Consider the following 25,456-nt stretch of genomic DNA (forward strand, 5'->3'; position numbering starts at 1 on the left):
TCTAGTGAGGCACTGATGACATCATAAAGTTCAAACTGTGCAGAAATAAGTGATATAGCCAATGCACACCCATGTCATCTATGTGCTGACCAGAACATGTGTGTATGTATCATTATTATTATTTTTAAACCAACTGTTGGCTTCATCAGGACAGACAGACACAAGTTCAGTGCAGTGCAACTCATCAATTGACATAAAATCAGTCTATTACAGAGAAACATCAGATTGTGCTTCTATCAAAATGTTAACAGAAACAGTGGAAACTGAAACTTCCATTCACTTGCATGTTACAACTGTGTGGCACTGACATGAACATGCGTGTGTGTGTTAAGCTTAGAATGCATGCATTTTCTGACAACGCCACCATCAGGTGTGGAAACAGAAAGACATTCCTAGTCTGACCATCAAGGTCGTTCCCTAACAAATCTACATGTGACAAAACAGAAAAGCATGTTTAAAAGTCTTCGCCTTTGAGTTACAGTTACTCATTCATTGATCTTTTTGACCAGAGGAACCTTTGTAGTGCACATAATGTCCACTCAGTTTGGGGTTTCAGTAAATTCTGCTTTAATTCTACTGTCTACAAGAAATGTATGTAGACAAAATGTACTCAGCATGTACGCTGATCATGTATGTGTGCATGGGGGTGTATTTTCTGAGTAATGCACATACTGGATTGTGCAATAAGATTGTGTGAATCTGTATTATTTTCTGCATTAGCAAGCATTTCTTCTTTGCAGTGGTGTGTGTGTGTGTGTGTGTGTGTGTGTTACCTCCCTCCTGTTGTATCACAGTCAGACACGTTCACTGAGTCACCTCTCCTTCCTCCTGCCCCCTTCTCGAGCTTGTTGACTGGTTTGTAGCTTGTCATGTCAAAGAATGTTCATCATTATTGGCACCATGTAAAGTTCTTTTACATCTTTTCATTTTAGTCTTTCTTCTTCCATTCAAGTTGACCTTGGGTGTGGTTAGCATGTCTGCATAGTTCTTGCAGAGTATCAGAGCAGAAAATCATCATTTGCTCACCAAACTTGAGGTCACACTCAAAAGTTTGACAGATGTTTAAGTAGCTGCAGTGATGTCAGCAGCAGTCAAGGCCTGAACACCAGTGTTGAGTGCTCAAGAATGGCCACTTTGACCATAGGCAAGGTGTGTTCTGCACCATGGTCACCTTAATTATCATCATCATCATCATCATCATCATCATCAACATCATCATCATCATCATCACCATCATCATCATCACCATCATATGACACAGTGGATTTGTTGTAGAGGCTTTGAAGTGTTATCACAGTCTCACCCTCTCCTCCTGTCTGGCCTTACACACCATTTCTTCTTCAGCATGTGTGTAGTCGTTGCCCGTCCCCTGCGACGCCCATTTCTCGTGATGATGTAGACGTTGGGCCTATGAGGGGTTAAAGGAGGAGTCAGGGGAGGAGGAATCTGACACTTCAATCTCCCTTCTGGGTGGAGCTGTCTGAACGGTGGGAGGGTCTTTGAGTCCTGGTGGTTGGTGTCTCGATGGCGGGCAGGAGTGGAGGTCAGGTCAGTTTCAGTGCAGTGATCTGTGAACAGAGAGAGGAACTGTGCGAGTATGGTGGTCGCAAATTATGAACTTTTTCTTTTTCTTCTGTAATATGTGTATGTCCTCGACAAATGTTTATGCAATCATTCTTCACTTTGCCTACTTTTCTATACTTTTGTTATTTAATTTTTTCTCCTTATCTACACCACTCAGGAAATGTTTGGATGTTAAGATGAACTGAGTTTGTTAAGATTCAGTGGTGACGATCTGAGACCTCACATCAGCCCTCCCATCTCTACACAAATGGAGGATGGAGGCTGGAGACATTTTGTCTCCAGGTTGGCCATTCGCTGTCCATGGAGCCTCAGACCACCACTCTACTCGATCCCCCTTCTGACAACAAATTGTCATGGCAAATTCTTAATAAGACCATCATGAGTGTACAGACATTAGTGAGTGGATAGATAAGGTAATAAAAACAGTAGCTGTTTTGTGAATTTTAGTATCTTTCTGCAAGAGGAGCAGACAGAACAGTGTATCAAGCTTGTCTGTGCATTCGTTCTCTGGAATAGAGTCACAGTTTAGATTGTTATTTTATTATCCTATTTATTCTTCACTCTAAACTGACCAATTCCTATATAGACACTTAAAAAACAATGCGTCAGCTTTTCAACAGCATCAGAAACTCCTCACTCCTTTAATTTTCTTTTGTTTCTGGGACCTGTGTGGGTTATGAGTGATTATTTCTACACCATGTGCACATGGAATTTGGGCGTACCCCGTTTCCCCCAGGACACAGGGCAGATTTTTGGTCTTGACACCAAACGAGGCGGCTTTTTTCATCCCCCCGAAAACTTATTCCTCCGATGATTTGGTTCTCACAAGGCCCCCTGTGCCAGACACAGCTTGATGCTGAACTGGAAACCAAAACGTCACTCATATAATGTGACAATAATCTTATACTACATACCCCCACACTCCTCCCCAAAGAAACACTTTTGTTCTACTTTTGAACAAAATAACTCTATTATTATTTGAATATTTACAAGAATTGTTCACACTTATTAATTGTAAATCAGTCGATAATCAATCCCCTTAATCTACACAGTTCTTTGGATTTCGTCAAACTCAGACATGGTAAGGCAAACTAAGAATGTTGCACTTACCAGTCTGTAGTTCTGTTGAAATCCTGTTCGTGACGCCAATTTGTTGCGGAGATTTGATTATTAAGTGAGTCGACCAAAGATGGAGTTTCCTGGAGTCAGTGATGAGTTAAGTTGAAAAGCTTTATTGGAAGCAGCTCAGATCTGAGGAGAACTGAGACAATGCCGAACATAAAACAAGTATGTTAACAGTTGGGCATCCTCTGTCAGTCTGCCTGTGAGTCCCAGAGTTAGGATACTTAAAGGTGCTTCCTCTGCTGATACATGGAGCTGACCTTGGAGAGGACTGCGCAGTAGCGTCAGTCCTCTGCCCCAATCCGGTCAGGCTCAGCGAAAACATGAAGAGACAAATTCTGTAGACAACAGTGCTATACCGAGGTCGATGTGACACAACAGTTTCGGCAGGCGCTGTCCTGAATTGTTTAGGCTTGTGCTTAGAGTGGGAACTGATAACTTTAGAGAAGGCCGAATAATATTTTTCCCTCACAATGAGGTCTGATAATCATCTCCCGACAAATATTTAATTCTCTGCGCAGTAATGCTGCACCTTCATCCACAGGATCACTGTCAAAAGTACATGGTTGTGAAAATAGTCTCCACCTAATATAACTTCTAATGTAGACGCAGAACAGACGCAGAACTATACTACGCCAAAACTCTGCTGACTGAATGAATGAGGAAATCAAATACCGTGTGTGTCTGAAAGAGGGCGGAGACAGAGAGAAACTCAAGGTTTGCGGAGAAAAACCTGGTCCAGACCAGGTTAGTTTCAAAGAGCATGTTACCATGGTAACTGACCGAGAGCTTAAGTTACCTCTCTCTGTGAAACAGGCTAGAGTTACTCCTCTTTCTCTGGTTTGACTTACCTCCCTTTGTGAAACGGAAAACTCAGAGTTTCCCTCATTTCAGGGTTAACAGACTCAGAGATTTCACTAAACCTGCTTTGTGAAACGGACCCTGGTCTACTCTCGAAGCACGGCGAAGCGCAGGCGGCAGAGTGCGCGAATGTCACCAAAACCTCACAGGCAGGTTTCCACAGTTCCAGGCACATTTAAATGCAATAAATAATCACAACAATCACTATTTAATGTATCTGAATCAGCTATAGATATATCATCTATATCGATTGTCCCGTCGCCTCTGACGAAAAGCTGCTGTCTGTCAACAAGTGGACAAAGAAAACTTGTTGACATCTGTCAACAAGTTTTCTAGAGTTTTATCCTGTTTATTTATTTATTTTTAATAAATGCTTTCATAAAAATATGACTAATGTGTGATTATTTTTAAATGTTATATACATTTATGGAGCTAAGTAAGAAATCAACCCTGCAAATAAACCCTTAGTTGTTCTGAATTGTTGTTCAGACAAAGTGAGTACAAATACAGAAATTCTGCTACCACCAAAGCCCAAAGTTGCAAAATTACGTTTCTCTAAAAATGTACACAAACATTTTTTTTCACAAAAACTCTTTGATTTCTGCATCAAAGGCCTCCTACAACAACATCTGAATGGTCAAATCATTTTTTTTTAGGTTTTTCTTAATTTGGGTCTTACAGGGTTAAAGCATAGACTCAGGCCTTCAAGCATTGACCTATTTTAACACATTGTTAAGACCAATTAATCACTTGTTGTGCAAATGTTGATAGTGATGTGAGAAAAGCACCAAAGCAACTGAGAAAAACTGTAATAATGACTGTAATAATGATGACATATTGAGATACTATCTCATTATTTTGAGTTACTAAGTCAATATATTGAGATACTATCTCATTATTTTGAGATACTATGCCAATATATTGAGATACTATCTCATTATTTTGAGATACTATGCCAATATATTGAGATACTATCTCATTATTTTGAGATACTATGATTTACACTTTTAATTTTGTTTATATTGAATGCATGTTTTATCCTGCTTTCATTGTTTCACTACATGTCCGTATACTATTCTCATAAATTTTTACACTTGCTTTGACGATGTAAACCTTTTTCCCATGACAAGAAAGCCCTTTTGATTAGGAATTGGTGGAGAAAGCCCTTTTGATTAGAGAGAGAGAGAGAGAGAGAGAGAGAGAGCAAGCTCCTCCTCCTGCTCCTCCAGCAGTCAACTGTCAGACCGAGAGAATAGTCTCTGCTGTTGTCGTGTTCTGCGGTCCATGCTCAGACCCTGCAACCATCATCGGTAAGTGTGCAGGCCATCACATATACACACGTACACGAACAGCGCAGCACTGACACTCTGATCACACACGCGCACACAGCGCAGCACTGACACTCTGATCACACACGCGCACACAGCGCAGCACTGACACTCTGATCACACACGCGCACGCACGCACAGCTATCGTTCTTGTGTTGTTATTGTTGTGATTTTTGTCAATAACAACACAAGAACGGCAGCTCTGTGTGTGTGTGTGTGTGTGTGTGTTCGTGTGTGTGTGTGTGTGTGTGTGTGTGTGTGTGTGTGAAGCAGCTTCATGCTGGAGCTCATAGGAACAGCCAGTCTGATCCAGTGGGAACCAGATTTTTCACCGCGTACACGGTCAACAACATCCGTTTATGCAGGTTTCTCAAAGCCTGTGGTCATTTACATGCAAACCGTGAATGTGTGTGTGTGTATGTGTGCGCGTGTGTGACTGTGCGTGTGAGAGAGCGCGAGCCGATCCCCCTCTGCTCTACAGCCACACACATATATGCAGTCAGTCAGTGAATCAGTCAGTTAAACACAGACATTATTTGTAACATACAGACATAATATTATACAAAGAGCATTGCACAAAAACATAACCCATAAATGCAGTGCCAAGTTTGACTTTGTTGTTTTGATAAGTAATGCAAAATATATTTTATATATATATTAGAGCTGTAACGATATGCGTATCGAAATCGAAATCACGATACTCAGAGCCACGAACCTGTCTCGTGGCGTGAGAAAACAGAATTGCGAAATGCCCTTTCTAATTCCTAGTTATTTTTCCCGTCAGCCACATGATATGAGCTGTTAGTTCTACCAAACTTATTTTTATTAGGGGTGTCAAATTATCACGTTAATTGTGATTAATTAATTACGGTCATCATTAACGCGTTATGTTAATCTCTTCTTTACCGATGTCCCTGCTACCGGGGGCAGCATCAGACGCAGCGACAAAAGCGTCATAAAACCGTGTCTAACTTTAACAAACACAGACATGCTGCATACCCACAGAAAGGTCAGAAACTCAGCTAAAAGCTCATATAAACCATTCTTATGTTCACCAAACACAGTTAAACACAGATGGATCGAACCCGCAGGAGCAGAAACAACCCGTTAGAGCGCACACATTGAAAAGCGGCACCGGAGCATCAGCGTGATTATGTAAACAGCGGAGAATTCACAGATTTTTATCACTCTACGAACAAGATTCACAGATCCAGCCCCAAAATAAGAGCAAAACAACAACTGACTTTCAAGAAATATAAGCAGAAATGTTGTCTTTCCTTTGCTGTTTATCAAAACAAATATTTTCCACTGGAACAAAACTGCTTTTAATGAAGAACTACACTTCCCAGCATGCTTTGGGGACAAATCCCAGTCTGATTGATCATTTACGTTGTATTTTGCAACAGTATTATTTTGTTACAGAAAAGGGAGAAATCTTTGGTTATCTATTTATGTTCAAATCTGTTCACAGTGTTCCAAAATATTGTTATTAAATGTTACATTAAGTTGCTATATAAGTAAATGTTGTTTAATTAAAAAAAAAAATTGTGGAATGTATCGAATCGTGAGACAAAAATCGTGATACAAATCGAATCGTGAGTTTGTGTATCGTTACAGCCCGTATGTTGTGATCCAGCCTTATTATTGGTGAGAAAATATTAAAACGAATGATTAATTATTTTTAAAAATTAATTTTGTTATTTATTTTCTTAAAACCCTTGCATGGGGCACCATTATGTTGTGGTTCAACAATAATGGAAATAATTTGATTGATAAAAATAAAGTAATAAACATTAATTAATTAGTTTTAATAATTAATTAACTTTAGATCGGGGCACCACCCTGAAATCAGGGAAAAGACAATCAATCTATGCCTTTCAAAATCAGTCTAAATAATCACTGTAACTGACTATATCAAAGATATCCCAATTGAACAGTAGTGAAGGTATGAATCCGAGCACTGACTCTCTCAACCACCGTTTGTCACAACATTCATGTACAAAAGACACAGAGCGTTCCTTTAAGTGAACAAAAGTAACAATTTATTAAATCAAATAACAAGAATCAATTAAACAATTTGATTCACCAACATTAAATATCCAAGGTTAATGGAATGATCTAAGTCAATGAACATTAAAGCATAAATGATAATTTGGTACTTTGAATCAATAAATACTTACTTGCTAAAGCTAAAATCACACAAACTATATACAACATAAACACCAGTGTGTGTGTGTGTGTGTTAGTGAACAGGAAGAGATAAGATAAGAGAAGGGATTGCCCCGGTTGATGGTCACCCTGCTGAAAAAACCAGCTTAGACCAGCTTAGGATGGTTGATGGTTTTAGCTGGTCTTAGCTGGTCTTAGCTGGTCTTAGCTGGTTTAGTTGGTTTACCAAGCTGGACAAGCTGGCCAGGCTGGTGTGTCAGTCGCTGGCCAGCTTGTATGGCTGGTCACCCAGTCAGGCTAAGCTGGTGTCAACCAGGGGTCTGTTTCACAAAGCAGGTTCAACAAACTCTGAGTCTAACCCTGAACTCTGAGTTGATCTACTCTGAGATAGGAAACTCTGAGTTTTCGGTTTCAAAACAGCTGATTTGAGTTAGTTTGTTCAACTCGGAGTAGTTTCACCTCGAGTTAAGCGCGTGCACCACAAGTATAAAAAGACAGCATGAATGGAGCCCCGTTTCAACGAGTCACCATGACAACGAGGAAGCGGAGGGTGATGTTATTCACCCACTGGAGTTGATAAACATTAATGCGTGAATTTGAGCAAGTTTTTAGAAGGAAGTGTAACAGCAGCAAAAGAGAGGGAGACGACGTCAGAGAGAGAGAGAGAACACTGCTGCTGATGAGGAAGTTTAAATGTCGTCCTTTGCACAATCACAATAATATTACAGGGGGAAACTGCTTGAGTTGTAGATTATTAATTTATTTATTTAGGTGTAATCCCGCGGGGAAGAAGCGCAGTTGGCAGCAGTTTAATATGAAACATAAAAACATTGTTCAAACAGGTAAGACCTCGGTATAATCTCATGAGATTAACCTCATTTTGATCATGTTTTACATAAAGTAAATATGAAGTGTCTGTTTGACTGTACAGTTGTTTTATCCCCAACATAATGATGTTTTCACACATAAATGACTTCTCATTCTTTATATCACGTTCAAGTGCTCTGCATCTATGACGTTCTATAAAAGAAAAATTTGTAAATTTGTAAATTTGTAAGTACATTTTTTTTTTTTTTTTAAACCGCAGCGCAACACACAATAACTGCTGTGATGTGAGAGCGTGACTCCGGTTGTTGATGTTGAAATGTAAGGACTGATTAGGTTGTGAATGTAAATGATGAACTGTGACGTGAAACTGTTCCGCTCAAAAAGAAAAAGTAGCGCAGTAATGCTGCACCTTCATCCACGGGATCACTGTCAAAAGCACATGGTTGTGAAAATAGTCTCCACCTAATATAACTTGTAATGTAGACACAGAACAGACTTCAACACTCCCCAGGACTCATTCACTCAAACACACACACACATGCAATCCTGGGTTTTTTTTTTTTTATATATATTTTTCTATGATTTGGACCCCCAGAAAGCATCTCCCCCAGAAAGCATCCCCTATTGGACCCACAGAAGTCATCTCGCGCCTCACAACATCATGACTTCTGGGGGGTCGCCAAATCATTGGAAAAAAATTAAAAAATTAAAAAATTATTATTATTATTATTTTTTTCTTCTATGATTTCTGGGGGTCGTCAAAAATTTTTGGAACAATATATTAAAAAAAAAAGTCCTTCTTTTTTTTATATATATATTTTTTCCAAAATGATTTGGCGACCCCCAGAAAGCATCTCGCGACCCAATTTGGGGACGGGACCCCAAGGAAACAGTTCCGCTCAAAAAGAAAAGTGTCTGGAAATGTAAGCACATATATGAGGTCTGATAATCATCTCCAGACGAATATTTAATTCTCTGCGCAGTAATGCTGCACCTTCATCCACGGACATGGTAGTGAAAATAGTCTCCACCTAATATAACTTCTAATGTAAACGCAGAACAGACGCAGAACTATACTACGCTAAAACTCTGCTGACTGAATGAATGAGGAAATCAAATACCGTGTGTGTCTGAAAGAGGGCGGAGACAGAGAGAAACTCAAGGTTTGCGGAGAAAAACCTGCTCCCGACCAGGTTAGTTTCAAAGAGCATGTTACCATGGTAACTGACCGAGAGCTTAAGTTACCTCTCTCTGTGAAACAGGCTAGAGTTACTCCTCTTTCTCTGGTTTGACTTACCTCCCTTTGTGAAACGGAAACTCAGAGTTTCCCTCATTTCAGGGTTAACAGACTCAGAGTTTTCACTAAACCTGCTTTTTGAAACGGACCCCTGCCTGACCAGCAAAACCCAGCTGGTAGGTTGGAGTCAGCTGGTCTGTCCAGCTGACAAGCTAGACAGAACAGCAAAACCCGGATGGTAAGCTGGGCAAGCTGGTTGCATGTAGGGCTGGGTGATTAATCGAATTTTAATTGTGATTTCGATTCTAGCTTCTCACGATCATAAAAACATTATAATCGAAGAAAATCGATTAATGCGTGTATGTAAATTCCTATGCTATAAAAACACCTTGAATGCACCAGTGTTAAGTGCAGCTGCAGCAAGCGTGTGAATTGTGTATATCAATAATATGAGGAGCGAGCGATTGAAAACATGGCAGAAAGGTAACAAAGGTAGGAAAATATGAGTTATCTGGAAACATTTTGGCTATGATGTGACGAACATTGAGCAGCAAAATTGTTTGCAAAGTTTCTCGCGCTGTCATGTCTGCTCATGACGGCAACACGACCAACTTCATTTCAATCCCTTAAAGTTCAGCCATGAAGTGGTCTATGACCACGCGATAAAGCTCGTCAGCCAGCGCCACCGCAACATACTCCTCTATTAAGGACACTCTTTATAATGTGTCCCATAATATCCCACCACATCCCACAGACATCAAGAGATAATGGAGGCTGTGACTTTAATTAAAAAAATATGGTAGCAAAGGACATGTAAGCATCAGTACCGTAAGCTAACCCAGGATTCAAGACGCATGTTAAGACATTGGACAAGCGTCACATGTTGCTGTCATGTAAACATTTCAGCAGTTGCTCTGCCAGCCTTGTATGATAAATGTTGTGCTGAAGAAGCAAAGGATGTGCTGAGGGACTATAGCATTGTTTTGTTTTTTGAAAAAGAAGAGCATTTTGTTTTGATTTGATCCTGTGTTATTAGTGATGTATTGTTTTTATTACTATCATTATTTTGATTTACTATTATTATTTTACTTGTTTACATGTCACTAAATTATTTCTGACTGTTCTTTTAAGTTATATTTAAATTTGTGTTTTGATGGTTCAATAAATACTCAAGTTTTGAAATCAATGAATAATCGTGTTTATTAATCGTGATTTCAATATCAATCAAAATAATCGTGATTATTATTTTTGCAATAATCGCATAATTTGCTGTAGCACTGCTGCGGCGCTGCTGTCTGCTTTGTGAGTGAGCGTGTGCTCTGCATGTAAACGTTTCATTAATGTCTATTTTTTTCAAACACTGAACGAAACCTGTCTGATTTGGGACAAGAGTCAGGACCTTAAATCACTTGCACAAAACTACTGATCAGCACTCAGCATTTGTTTGTTTGTCATTTAAACCTGTGTGCGCAGAGAGCGCAAGGCATTTTTGGCACGGCGCTGGAGAGAGAGGGAGAAATCGAGCGAGTGCGAGAGAGAGTGAGATCAGCGCTCTTGGTCATTACTTCATTTACTTATATGTTGTAAAATATGTTTAAACTTAAATAAACGACATCCACAGGTAGTTATGTGTTGTTGTATTAGTTTGTCCTGTTATTGACGTCATGCTGTCATCACCTGACAGTCTGGCTGATTGAAAGCTCTCAGATGCAGCGGATGCAACACACCCCAGATGCGTGATGCAAATACTATGAGAATATATTTTAATGTCTGTGTTTTTTTATAGGGAATATTCGAATATCATTTTTGAGCAATTTTGACAGCCCTAGTAAGCATGTCAATGTCTTGGAATATCAAGAATGCATGAAGTTAAGGTCAGCACCCTTCACAGCAGCAGATAACACAGGGAATGTTTATAAAAGATGTTGATTTACACAGTCAAAGTTCTGTAAATTGTCTTTGCATTCTGATTCCTCACTTCATTAGAATCATGAGTAGCTCTTCTTTGTAAACAGCATCATTTTCAGGGGCCATGCAAACCTGTACTAGTGTGGAGTTATTCTACATTATTTATGTCAGTAAAATAGACCATCTTAAGTTAATCTACTGCAGTAATTCTGTTCTCTACCAGTAGAAAATGCTGTGAACACCTGATTATGCATGAAAAAAAAAAATACCGTCAGATACCGTGAAACCATTCGAATTTTGAAAAATTCCGTGATATATATATTTGTCATACTGCCCAGCCCTAATATATATATATACAGGTCCATAAATATTTGGACATCGACACAGTTCTCTTTATTTTTGCTCTATACACCACTACAATGGATTTGAAATGAAACGAACAAGATGTGCTTTAACTGCAGACTTTTAGCTTTAATTTGAGGGCATTTACATCCAAATCAAGTGAACAGTGTAGGAATTACAACACTTTCTATATGTGCCTCCCACTTTTTAGGGGACCAAAAGTAATTGGACAAACTAAACAATCATAAATCAACCTTTCATTGTTTAAAACTTGGTTACAAATCCTATGCAGTCAATTCCAGCCTGAAGTCTGGAAGACATAGACATCACCAGACACTGGGTTTCATCCCTGGTGATGCTCTGTCAGGCCTCTACTGACACGGTCTTCAGTTCCTGCTTGTTCTTGGGCCATTTTCCCTTCAGTTTGGTCTCCAGCAAGTGAAATGCATGCTCAATCAGATTCAGGTCAGGTGATTGACTGATAACATTCCATATTTGCCTTAAAAAACTATTTGGTTGCTTTTGCAGTACTTCAGTACTTCAGTACATCTGCATTATGAAGCGCCGTCCAATGAGTTCTGAAGCATTTGGCTGAATATGAGCAGATAATATTGCTGGAAACACTTCAGAATTCATCCTGCTGCTTTTGTCAGCAGTTACATCATCAATAAACACAAGGGAACCAGTTCCATTAGCAGCCATACATGTCCACACCATGACACTACCACCACCATGCTTCACTGATGAAGTGGTATGTTGTGGATCATGAGCAGTTCCTTTCCTTCTCCACACTCTTCTCTTCCCATCACTGTGGTACAAGTTGATCTTGGTCTCATCTGTACAGAGGATGTTCTTCCAGAATTATAACAGCTTTTTTAGGTGTTGTTTGGCAAATTCTAATCTTGTCTTCCTGTTTTTGAGGCTCACTAATGGTTTGCATCTTGTGGTGAACCCTCTGTATTCACTCTGGTGAAGTCTTCTTTTGATTGTTGACTTTGAAACAAACACCTACCTCCTGGAGAGTGTTTTTGATCTGGCCAACTGTTGTGAAGGGCTTTTTCTAGGGCTGTAAATTCAAAGTCGACTGGTCACCAAAATTGTGATTGGTCGACTAAATTTTTTTTTAGTTTAGATATATTGTTTAGATATTGCGCAGATGAACGTAATGCAAAGCGCTGTCAGAGCCGTCAGACTCTGTTGAACTCCAGCCGTGGCTGCGGGTCTTTTCAAAATAAGAGCCGCAGGCGCACAGGTACTTTGCGGGTGTGGGTCTTTTCAAAATAAAAGAGCCGCAGCCGCAAAGTACCCCCCGTCGATTAGTCGATTTTTGGTCGAAATTTTAGGGCTTTAGTCGACCAAGAGTTTCTTTGGTTGATTACTTTTTCTTCACCGGGGAAAGAATTCTTCTGTCGTCCACCACAGTGGTTTTCTGTGGTCTTCCAGGTCCTTTGGTGTTGCTGAGCTCACCGTTGCATTCTTTCTTTTTTAAGAATGTTCCAAACAGTTGATTTGGCCACACCTAATGTTTTTGCTATTTCTCTGATGTGTTTGTTTAGATTTTTCAGCCTAATGATGGCTTCTTCACTGACAGTGACAGCTCCTTGGATCTCATATAGAAAGTTAACAGCAACAGATTCAAAATGCAAATGTCACTCCTGGAATCAACTCCAGAACTTATACCTGTGTCATTGAAGATGAAATAATGAGGGAATAGCCCACAATTGTCCATGAAATAGCTTTTCAGTCAATTGTCCAATTACTTTTGGTCCCCTAAAAAGTGGGAGGCACATATAGAAAGTGTTGTAATTCCTACACTGTTCACTTGATTTGGATGTAAATACCCTCAAATTAAAGCTGAAAGTGTGCAGTTAAAGCACATCTTGTTCGTTTCATTTCAAATCCATTGTAGTGGTGTATAGAGCCAAAATAAAGAGAACTGTGTCGATGTCCAAATATTTATGGACCTAACTGTATATGTATATGTATATATATATATATATATATATATATGTATATGTATATGTGTGCGTGTGTGTGTGTGTGTTTGTGTAATAGGGAAGCCACAAGGCAGTGCTGGTTAGTAGATTAAAAGTTATGGCTAAAACCTACAACAGGTCTATCGTGTTTGCTCTACAAAAATATATCAAAACAATAATAGTCCCTCTTTCCCATGAAGAGGCAAAGGCAGGTTGAGAAAATGAATTCATGAACTATTGTTTTTAGAGGATTTACATGGACTGTCCTAATACCTGTGATCCATTCAAACCATGAAGAGCAATGAAAAATATTTCCTCATATTTTGTTTCACAGTTTATATATTAATGACACACCAATACTCCAAAAAGTGATCGGTGTGGTCAAAGAGAAAAAAATATCATTATTTTGGCACATGTACTTTATGTGCCAAAAAACTTCAAAACTTGATTGGGTCGAAATCCATCAACGTTGTTTGTGCGTCGACAGAAGATGACGCGCACACACCTCGCCATGTTCTGAAAACCGCGTGGAAACCTGACCGGCGAAGGAAAATGGGAACAAAAGGTCTGTGCACACTACATACGGTATCTAATTCACACTTTGTGTTGCGTTTTCTATTAAAGTAGTATATTTATATTGTCGAAGCTGGTGGGTTGGTTTGGATAACATCGTAGCTATCCATTTAGCCGCTTTAGCCTTGATGTAGGGTGGTGTGTTTTGGCGTTGGTGGCAGACTTTTCAGGATATAAAATTAAAAAAATATATATTACAACCAAACATGTACTGTATTGCTAAGCGCAGTGTTGGGGAGGCTGTATATATATATATATATGTATGTATGTGTATATTACATACATTTTTTATATATATAAATATATATATATATATTTAGGGCAAGACGGAGGATTGGTTTCTTTCACCCACAAACAAGCTTGTTATCTTCACATTGGATTACATTGTGCTGCTTGAATGCATTGCTTTTGGCATGGTGATATCTGAATAGTTAATATAGAGCTGAAACAATCGATTTCTAAATTAATCGTCAACTATTTTGATAATCGATCGGAAGCCGCGGGGGAGGGCGGTGTGGAGCGCTATGGTGTTAGCGTCCTCCGTGGATCGGTTTGCCCTATAGGCAAACTGGTGTGGGTCCAGTGTGGGAGACAGACAGGTCCTGATGTGCTGGGAGACCAGTCTCTCAAAGCACTTCATGACTACAGGTGTAAGTGCAACAGGTCTGTAGTCGTTGAGGCTGTCCACTGCTGTCTTTTTGGGAACGGGAATTAAGGTGGAGGTTTTGAGGCAGGGTGGGATGATGGCCTGCGCCAGGGACAGGTTGAATATTCTTGTGAAGACTTCAGTCAGTTGGTCAGCGCAAGCTCTGAGTACCTTACCGGGTACTCCATCAGGACCAGCCGCCTTCCTGGGGTTCACTGTCCTCAGCACACGTCTCACTTCATGCTCCTGAAGTGTCATTGTGCCAGTGCTGGGGAGGTGTGGGAGTGCTGTGGCTGCTGAGGGCCTGTCTGTCTCAAAGCGGGTCAAAGAAGCTGTTTAGTTCCTCTGCCAGCGAGGCATCAGTCCTAGCAGTCACCTGGTTACTGCTTCTATAGTTGGTTATGTGATTTATTCCCTGCCACATTCTTCTGGGATCATTTACAGCAAAGTGGTGATCGATTTTCCTCTTATAGGCCGCCTTGGCCTCCCTGATTCCTCTTTTCAGGTCTGACCTGGCCATGCTGTACAGGGCCCTGTCCCCTGACTTGAAGGCGACGTTTCGGCTTTTTAAGAGGGACTGTACTTTGCTGTTCATCCAGGGTTTTTGATTAGGAAAAACCCTGACCCTTTTAAGATTAAGATTAAGATTAAGATTAAGAACCCTTTAAGTCCCGCAAGGGGAAATTCAATTCTGCAGTGAGTTAGTGAACACACACAGCACACAGTGAGGTGTAGAACATGTAACCCAACAGCACTTCAGCTGCGGACTGGTCGGGATTGAACCGGCTACCTTCCGGTCTCGAGCTCGAAGCCCTAACCAGTCTGTCTGTGTACTCCTGGAGGTTGTGGCTGGAGAATAAATCCCATAGAGTGGTGGAGAAGCAGTCTTGTAGCTGAGAGAGGGCTCCCTCAGGCCAAGTTTTTATTGTCTTTGTTTGAGGCTTTGTCTTCCTCAGCAGGGGGGTGTAGGTAAGGGTGAGGGACATGCAGAGGTGTTCAGATCCAGCCAGGTGGGGGAGTGGAGTAGTTTTGTATGCATGTTTTATGTTGGAGTAACATGGTCCAGCTTACTATCCCCTCTGGTGGCAAACTTCACAAACTGGACGAATTTGGGTAGCACAGTCATTAAACACGCTTTGTTGAAATCACCGGCAACAACAAAGACTCCATCAGGGTGGGCAAGCTGCTGTTTGTTGATGATAGCAAGCAGTAGGCTGAGGGCTGAGCTAACGTTAGCATCCGGTGGGATGTAAACAGCTACCACAATGACCACTGTGAACTCCCTTGGGAGATAAAAAGGTCTGCACGAGACTGCCAGAACCTCTATATCAGGAGAACAGTGTGTGTCAATGATCCTACTGCTACAACACTACTCGTTATGCACATAAACACAAAGCCCCCCTCCTCTGCTCTTACCCGAGTCTTCGCTCCTGTCCTGCCAATGTAACGTGCGGCCTGCTAGCTGGACTGCAGCATCGGGGATCAGCGGGTGAAGCCACGTCTCCGTGATGAAAATAACACTGCAGTTCCGTACAAAGCTCGTCATGGCTGTCTGTAGCTCCAACTCGTCCATTTTGTGGGTGATGGATCTGGCGTTTGAGAGGAAAAGGCTCGGTAATGCTGGCCTGTGCGGTTGGTTGCGTAGCTTAGCATCCAAGCCCGACCAGCATCCCCGCTTCTGTTTCCTCTCTCTCCGCCGCCTCCTCCGCTTGCTAGGCGGGCTGACCATCCACGGAGATCCCGGCAATCTCGCTATGTCCTCCGGGATATTTAGTGTCTGCTGATAGTCGCCGGTAACAGCCAAATTATACCGCAGGCCGAGATCAATTAGGTTCTGGCGACTAAATGTGATGTTTGCACAACAAAATTCCAAAAACACACATAAAAAAAGTAGTAAAAAGACGCACCAAGTCGGAGAGCTAAGAGCCGCTGCACCAGTGCGCGCCGCCATCTTATGTATGTATTGGTGTGCCATTAATATATAAACTGTGAAACAAAATATGAGGAAATATTTTTCATTGCTCTTCATGGTTTGAATGGATCACAGGAATTAGGACAGTAAATGTAAATCCTCTAAAAACAATAGTTCATGAATTAATTTTCTCAACCTGCCTTTGCCTCCTTATGGGAATGAGGGACTATTATTGTTTTGATATATTTTTGTAGAGCAAACAGGATAGACCTGTTGTAGGTTTTAGCCATAACTTTTCTATTAACCAGCACTGCCTTGTGGCTTCCCTATTACACACACATACACACATATATATATATATATTTATATTTATATATCAGGATGTATTATTTATACATATCATGACAATTATGAGCCATGCTTGCCAAGTCCAGCCTGGTCAGTCTAAGAGGCTGGCCATCCAACCAGCTTGCCCAGCTTACCATCCGGGTTTTGCTGGTCTGTCTAGCTTGTCAGCTGGACAGACCAGCTGACTCCAGCCTACCAGCCGGGTTTTGCTGGTCAGGCAGGTTGACACCAGCTTAGCCTGACTGGGTGACCAGTCATACCAGCTGGCCAGCGACTGACACACCAGCCTGGCCAGCTTGTTCAGCTTGTTAAACCAACTAAACCAGCCTAAGACCAGCTAAGACCAGCTAAAACCAGCTAAAACCATCAACCATCCTAAGCTGGTCTAAGATCCTTGTCATAAATATTATTATTGGATGTAAAGATAAAACTGCGTGTAGAGAAATAATCCAGTCTGTGCTGATACGGAAAGATCGCTTTGAGGAAAAGCGCACCAGCGACGCACAACGCAGCAGAGAAAGTTAGAGAAACCACAGTGCAGGTGCGGTGCGCAGAAAAAAACAAACCTGCCATAACAAAATTAGAAAAAAAAAAACAATGGTACAGAATTAGCACAATAACTCATTTCGGTTTTCCGGTTTCGGCCAACTGTTTCCTGATTTTCGGTGCATCCCTAGTTATATTGCTCTTGCCAATAAAGACATTTCATGTTCATGTGTTCCCCCGGCTGCTTCCCAAAGTAGATGTTTTCTGTAATACAGAGTTCTGTAATATTTTGAGTTACTTGGCCTTACTTCATGAGTCACCATAATGGTCCTTCAAAAAGCCTCAGAATGCCCCATTTTTACCTCAAATTTTCAAATGCTCCACACCAACCCTCCTCCGCTCGGTCGCTCCGCTCCCTCGCCTCTATCTTCTTATGGGGTGAGTTTTCATTAATGTTGTTAATCTACATAGCACTAGTGTTCAGTCACATACAGGGAGCAAAAGACATTTTGTCTTTTAATAATCCACTGCGCGTTTCAGAACGTTATGTGGCTGCATTGTTATTCACTAGCTTCAGGGCTGGCACAAACATGTGCTGATGTGCTTGAATCATGTGTGAATGATACAGCTTTGTGTATGAAGTATTGACTGTGATCCTAATGATTTAGTAACTAGCTGAGAATTCGCACATCATCAGCTCATTCAGTAACAGACTGATCCAACCACACTACATCACAGAGCCACTTCAATGTATTCCATTAGTGCCTGAAATATATTATAAATATGTCTAACCTCGATCTTTCTCTCTTAAGTATATACAGTATATTTGGTTTTTCAGTTTTATGAAACAACAAAAACAGATGATGGAAATATGACTAGAAATAGTGATATTAAGGACAAGAAATTATAACAGAATAAGCCACCCTTCTCCTCTTCCTATATATTTTTTAAGTCATCTTATTTCAAATCTTCAGAGGTTATTGTGTCCAGTTTTTTTTTTATGTATTGTAAATGTATTGTTTTGTGTAGCAGTGCAGCTACACAGAACAATAGTATGTAGTGTAACAATAGTATCTGTGCTCATACAGAGAGGTATGGTTTCACTGACAGTTTAGACCAGGAGGGGGTTGTGCTATGTAAATGTGATGATTCTGTCTCTTGGCTCTCAGAAGGTGTACATCTTTGAAGCTAAAATTCTCCATAATTCTCCCGAGGTGGAACCTTTATAAAAAGGTTTTCCTATGAGGACAAGCCGAAGAACCTTATATGGTTCTACATAGCACTTAGTGTAGAATTATCACATCGGTGATGATTTCTGGTCGTTACTGGATATTTTCTGCATGGGCAGCATGGGATTTATTTATCATTTTAATTTGACAGCATATTATATTGATTTGAGAGTGATATTGTCTTTCAAAATTCCAATCCAATCCAATTTCTCCTGCTTCGTTGTGGGTGCGTTCGCTGAACTTCAAGGAGCGTCACATATGAGTAGGCACTCGTACAACCGGGTTTATGCCACTCCTGCTAGGAGTGGGCTGTATTAAATGTAGTTCCCATTATTTTTTGTGTGATAGAAAATGCGCTACACATAGATGCACTGTATGAAATGTGAATGAATGGGTGTGAATGGCAAAGCTAGTAGTGTAAAGCAGCTTGAGTCTTAAAGGTCCCATATTATGCCCTATTAACCCAAGTTAAACTAGGTCCTGATGCCCTAATGAACATGTCTGTGTCATGCTTTAGTCAAAATATCATACGGATGAAGCACAATAGCAGTTCAATAACTCTGCCAAAACAGCCTTTTTCAAAACGCTTGGTTTTGTGCCGGGTCATTTACATGTGAATGAGACCCAGGTAAATACACATCCACTGCTTCCAGGGGAGTGTCGATCTAACTGTCGCCACTTATCACCTATTGTCATGCAGTGTCGTCACAACCCCCGCTCCATATACCCCATAGTAATGTCTATTTACCCGTTGTTACTGAGTTTCACCGTAATGCATAGAGTGACCACACTTTTGGCTTCTCGCGATCATAAAAAAATCGAAGAAAACGATTAATGCGGTGTGTATGTAAATTCCCATGCTAGAAAAAGACCCTGAACGCACCAGTGTAACTGCGGCTGCAACTGGTGTGTGGATCAATAATGAGGAGAGAACTGGAAACACGACAGAAAGGCAGCCTTTGGTTGAGAAGAAATGTAGGACAACATCTACATCTTTCTGCAGTGCTTTCAAACGCGTGCTCCTCATATCACCGATCCACACACTCCACTCGCTAACTGCAGGCACGTAACTGGTGCGTTCAAGGTGTCCCTCCAGCATAGGAATTTACATACGCGATCAACAACAAAGGGCTTGTGAAGCTTGTGAACATTTTTTTCATGAATAAAATATATCCACTGGACACAAAAATCTTCTGAGGCTGGAAGTTTGTGTAAAACACTGTGCTCCGCTCTTCCTACCTCGCCTGCAGTCTCAATTTCACAGGGACAAGGAGGAGCTATGGTGGCGCTGTGAAGTACTCTGTGAAGTACTCTGCCTGGCGGGGTGCCAACATTCACGGTCAAATGTACGCACTGTCGTCACTTGGTCGGGAGGTGTAAACATCGCATGTTTTATCGCCTATACTTACACAAAGTGGAACCACTAAAACATGACTGAGTCTTGTTTTTTCACATTTTGGGGACTGGTATGGCCCCCTGAGTCCCAAATATCAGTACAATCAAAAAAGTTCAAAAAGTTGATTTTTCACAATAGTGGACCTACCTAAGACTACAAAAGCATTAACCATTTAATGCAGTACTGTTATTTTTGGAAATAGATTTTTTGTGCATAGACTTTTGGTATTTTTCACATTTACTTCACGACTGCACTTTGGGATTGAGCACAATAAGAACCACAGTCTTGGGCTACGCCTTCCTTTTGTTGTTGGAGGTTGGAGAAGAACCCTGCCACATTCAGTTTGAATTATTTCTTGGAGCAAAAAGTGAAATATTCACATTTAACTAATTCGCTGCCATTGGCATTTATAGACGTCAATTCGCTCCCGAACGTTCACTGCCATTGATGTCAATTGCTTTTTCCGCCAGGCCAGGGCGCGAGACACTCTGGCAGAGCTTGTCCTTCAATATCAAACCTGTAAACTAAGCGTAATTACGAATTGATCCTGTAGATGGCAGCACTGCTCTTTTTGGATAAGCGATCAGTATAGATCATGAGAAGAAGACCAGAGATGAGGGGGATCATGGGGGACATGAAAGGAGGGAGTTTACAGAGTTGTGCGCTTCAAGAAGGAACCGGAGCGAAGTGGTGAGAAGCCGAATTTCTTGCGTTTTCTCAGTTTTCTGGTCACAAACTGTTTCTAGTGAAATCAGCCTCTTTTTTTAACGCTGATTACTAAAGAATGGAAAAAGGTAGAAACTTTTTTTCCAGATGTAAGAAGAAAGTATATTCTTTCTTTTGGTAGTTTCAGTGTTTACATAGTCATAGAACACAATATTCTGTGGGTCTCGAAAGATGGGTCAAAATGCCCGAAAATGGCTGGCAGTATGGGACTCTGCTCAGAAAATGGCTGGCAGTGAATGATTTAAGAAGCAGAAAATACTTCAAATTATAAAAAATATACCCCCTCTTACACTGGAAAAACATACATATTTTTCACATTCAAGGTTCAGAGTTAAATGTTGAAAGACTTGAACTCTCACTTTCACTTTCACTTTTTTATGAATGTAGGCACTCCTCAAACTGCTTTAGGGAGAATTTTAGCCTCAAAGATTTACACCTTCTGAGAGCCAAGAGACAGAATCATCACATTTACATAGAACAACCCCCTCTCGGTCTAAAGGCCACATTATACTTCTCCGACTGCGTAATGCGTTATCCGTCTGCGTCACCACGTAGACCACTCAAGCCTTTATACTTCTGCGTCGTGGTGACGGATAGGCGCTGCAATTTCCCACCCGATCAGTAGGGGTCGCTGCGCAAGGTTGTTGTGCTTTTGGCTACAGTGAGCAATGGCGTCCGAGGGAGAAAGACTGTTGTTGTTGAAACAGTGGCTGTTTCTCACTTTACTGTGTCCCGGAACGCAGTTTTAAGATAATTTGAGGCGAGAAATTGGCCATTTAGAGTCTAAACATGTGCTGTGTGTGTTAAGATATGACGTATTTATAGTTCGGCAGCGACGAAGTCGGCGGTGATCAGCTCCGCCTCTGTGGACGCTCGGTGCGACTGTGAGCCGGCACAGAGCAGCCTCGGACGGCCTGTCCTGAGGACCAATCGCAGCTCTTGCCGTCTCTGTTGTCCCTTGACAGAGTGACGGACACTTAAAAAATATTCCGTGCAGCCGGAGACGACGCAGAGACTCTACAACGGGTTCTGCGTCAACGCAGAGGACTCTGCGAAGCCTACGCAGTGCACTTTACGCAGGAGGATAAATTGGGCTTAAGCTGTCAGTGAAACCACGCCCTGCTCTGCTCTGCATGAGCACATATACTATTGTTGTGAGCTACACTGCTACACAGAACAATACATGAAAAAAAACTGGACATACTATCCTCTTAAGATTTGAAATGAAATAACCTAAAATAAAACACTTGTGTAGTTAAAAGTTTGGGCACCCCTGTAAATGTTCATGATTTTCCTTTATAAATCATTGGTTGAACAAGACACATCATATAGGAGACAATCACAGTGATAATTGAGAAGTGAAATAAAGTTTATATGATTTACAGAAAGTCTGCAAGAATTATTCAAACAAAATTTCACTTCTCGAATATCACTGTGTTTGTCTCTTATATGATATATTTAACTGACATTTCTTATCCAAATAACCAATGATTTATTAAGGAAAATCATGAAAATTTACAGGGGTGCCCAAACTTTTACATACCACTGTATTTCCAACATCTGTTTTTGTTGTTTCATGAAAACAAAATATACAAGATATACTTAAAAGAGAAGGATCAAAGATAGACACATATTTGTAATATCAAATCAAACACTAATGAAATACATTGAAGTGGCTCTGTGGTGTAGTGTAGGGTTGGGAAGATTCACCAATTTGCATCGGTATATCGATATGAACATATACGATGCGGTTGCATCGATAGCAAACGTCTGCATCGGTATAAACAGAATAATATCTATTATTATAAACATATATAAACCATAAAAACTGGTCTATTTCTGGTTTGAGTTCTCTCTGCAGCCCGAGGCGGCGAGTCAGGTCAGAGATGGTAGAGACATGGAGGAACAACCTGAAGTGATAAACTCGCTGGTTGGCGTCAAGTGTGTGGAAAAGTTTTGGCTTTTACAAGTGTGGTGGAGAGCTGGATAAATCAAATGCCATATGTAAATTGTGCCGTGTCGCTGTTAAATACACCGGCAGCACAACAAACAACTCCTCACCTGAAGCGGCGACATGACTTGAATGTTTCTCAAACCCTGTCGAGACAGAGTTGTTGTTATTTTGCTCCCATTTACGTCAATATGTAAACACTTTTACACACAGAGCTACGCAGACACATTCACTCACTTCTTCAGTACTTCTTTTATTGCAAACAAGAATGTATGCACCAGTTGATTAGTGCCATCTTCTGGTAGCAAACGGAATAACACATTTCAGCTCATACATAACAGTTATCTTTTCAGATTTTTGTTAAAGGTTATACTGAACAATCCATTGTCTCTGCTTCAAAGCAGTGTGTCTCAGCACATTCAAGCTCTCTCTGATCTCTGTTGTATTTCCTATGTTTCAATGTAATATAATGTTTCAATAATGGCAAAGCTGCGTCCAGTCTGTCAACTCCAAAAAAGAAGAATGCATTTACATCACAATTATTTATTACGATCTGTTTGTCGGTCAAGTTATCAGGTTGTCAGTTAGTTATAAGATGATACTCATACAAATACCACAACCATGGTATTAGGGCGATACAGCCCTTAAACTTGCCCCTCAACTTAATTTTTCTGAGAATCGGGACAGCACTTGCATTTTTGAGATTGAGGGTTAAGATTTGAATTTTGGAATTGGAATTGGAATTCACCCTTAACCACCATCAGTGTACCTCAACAGTCTAAGTTTAAATTATCATATTTAGTCAAATAATTCAGACACCTGGCCTGTGATTTTTTTCAATAGTTTTAACAGGGTAATAATGAATAGTTAAACAATCATTTATAATTAAAACTGTACTATGTAATTGTATAAGTATATAATTAAATATAGGCAAATCTATGTTACATTATAGTAGACCTTATTAATAACCAAATTATAAACAATGTATGAAGCCAGTGTAAGGTATATTTATTGTAGAATGATACTTGTTTTGACTTCAAAAGAGATGAAAATCATCCTATGTATGATTGTAAAACTATGCAATTTCCATTATGGCATTCTGTTACATTTACTCCACATCCAGTATTGTGTACAGTTTCCCATTGCATTGTGCTGTTTTGTGTTTGAATATTTCTCTGAATTCGTTCAGTTTCAGGTTGTGGTTTGGCCAGAAATAACGGTTGTAACTTTACATAATTATACTGTAAAATAGATGGTTGGTGTTGTGATTCCAGTTTATCCCAGTTCAGTGTTGCTGTGTCCCCTCACACTGCTCACCCCACCCCTCATGGGCATATGAGGATGCAGTCTTGTGTAACTCCAATACACTAAACCAGATTCATCCAGTTCATTCTGTGTTGCTTAGATATGCTGCGTGTGCTCATGTGGGGCACTTGCTGTGTGAAAGCAGATAGCTGGAATTGTCCTGATCCTGTCGTCTGTATTATATAAGACCTGAGAAGGTGGTGGTAGAGGAGACTCAACAAAAAACTGACATTTTTCAAACCCAGTTACACGGTACTGACATTTTAATTAATTCTTCTAACACTGTCACAGCCTAATGAATTAAGAATAAGAAGAATTAGAACTGTGTGCAGATAAGTGCTGCACTGACCCTCTTTTTGGGGTCCCTGCTCGAAAATGACATGCCCAAACTAAATAGAGCCCGAACACACCCGATTCAAATCTTCAGCTTATCAACAAGCTCTGCACAAGCCTGATAATTTGAACCAGGTGTGTGTTAGGGCAAGGAAACTTCTAAAACATGCAGGGCAGTGGGTCACCAGGACCAGGATTGAAGCACCCTGACACAGTACATCTCTGCAATTACAAGATCTATGTGAATTATCTAACTATGACAAGTATAATTGCCTCCATACGTTGCCTTAAACTGTTTGATTCATCTCATGAAGTTATGGTGTTGGAAAATGCATTGGAGAATGCACAAAGATTTTAGTTGTTTTTTTCCTTGATTGATGTGTTTTTTTTATATAGATATACATGATTGAATACCTATGTTAAAAGACTTGATTCCACCGATAAATTAAGGATGTTTTCCCTCGCCCTACGAAAAAAAAAATATAATTAAAGTAAATATCCGATATCATATGGCATTTTAAAGTAAAAATATGCAGTAGTGGATTAAAAACTCAAGGAAGGAGCATGTGAGCTGTGCAAAGTCTGGTGCTGCTGAAGTGAATCAGAGTAAAAGAGGTTACAGAGGTTTTAGTAAAGAGGTTTTAGTTCTCTAATTTGGCACAGTTTGGCACCTTCTGTGCCATTTGAGATTTCTAAGGTAGCAAATTATTAAACCCATTTAATTTTGTTTACATGTCACTATTGATCAAAAAATCAATCACTTTATTAGTATGTCAAAAGGACACAAATGTGTATTACGCAATTTGACAGACATTTGCCCTCGATTCAGAACGTTCTAACGTCATTTTGGAATAGAATCAGGCCGGGAATATTCCCCAAAGAATACATTGTGTACACTACATTATAACCACCTGTAGATGAGTTGGCACAATGCTGATTAGTCCTGACAGCTCCACATGACTCTCTCTGTGGTTCTCAATATAGCAGTGTTTGATTTTTGTGTCTGTGGTAGACAAAGAATGATGCATTTTACATCATGACAGAGAAGGAAACATAACAGCTTCACTAACAGAATTTCGACCACGTTCCGATGGAGGTGTGAGACATTGAGTCCGAATGGGCCATGTCTCGCGCCTCCATTGTCGTTGCGGCAACCCCCGAACCCGTTGGTGGACACCGACGGTAAGGGATGCCAT

General features: G+C 40.5%; 1 protein-coding gene across 3 annotated transcripts in view; it reads left to right on the forward strand.

Annotated features, from left to right (window-relative positions):
* The first annotated feature begins 4,805 nt into the window (after positions 1 to 4,805).
* LOC310933313 (4-aminobutyrate aminotransferase, mitochondrial-like) overlaps positions 4,806 to 25,456 on the forward strand; it is an 83,579-nt gene continuing 62,928 nt past the window's right edge. For 2 of the 3 annotated variants that reach the window (XM_083896774.1, XM_083896773.1), the window contains exon 1: positions 4,806 to 4,877. The gene's annotated coding sequence lies outside the window, so the exon portion shown is untranslated. The remainder of the gene's footprint in view (positions 4,878 to 25,456) is intronic. The other variant, XM_083896775.1, reaches the window with a different exon arrangement.

Source organism: Microchirus variegatus (assembly GCF_963457635.1).
Source record: "Microchirus variegatus genome assembly, chromosome: 10".
NCBI lineage: Eukaryota > Metazoa > Chordata > Actinopteri > Pleuronectiformes > Soleidae > Microchirus > Microchirus variegatus.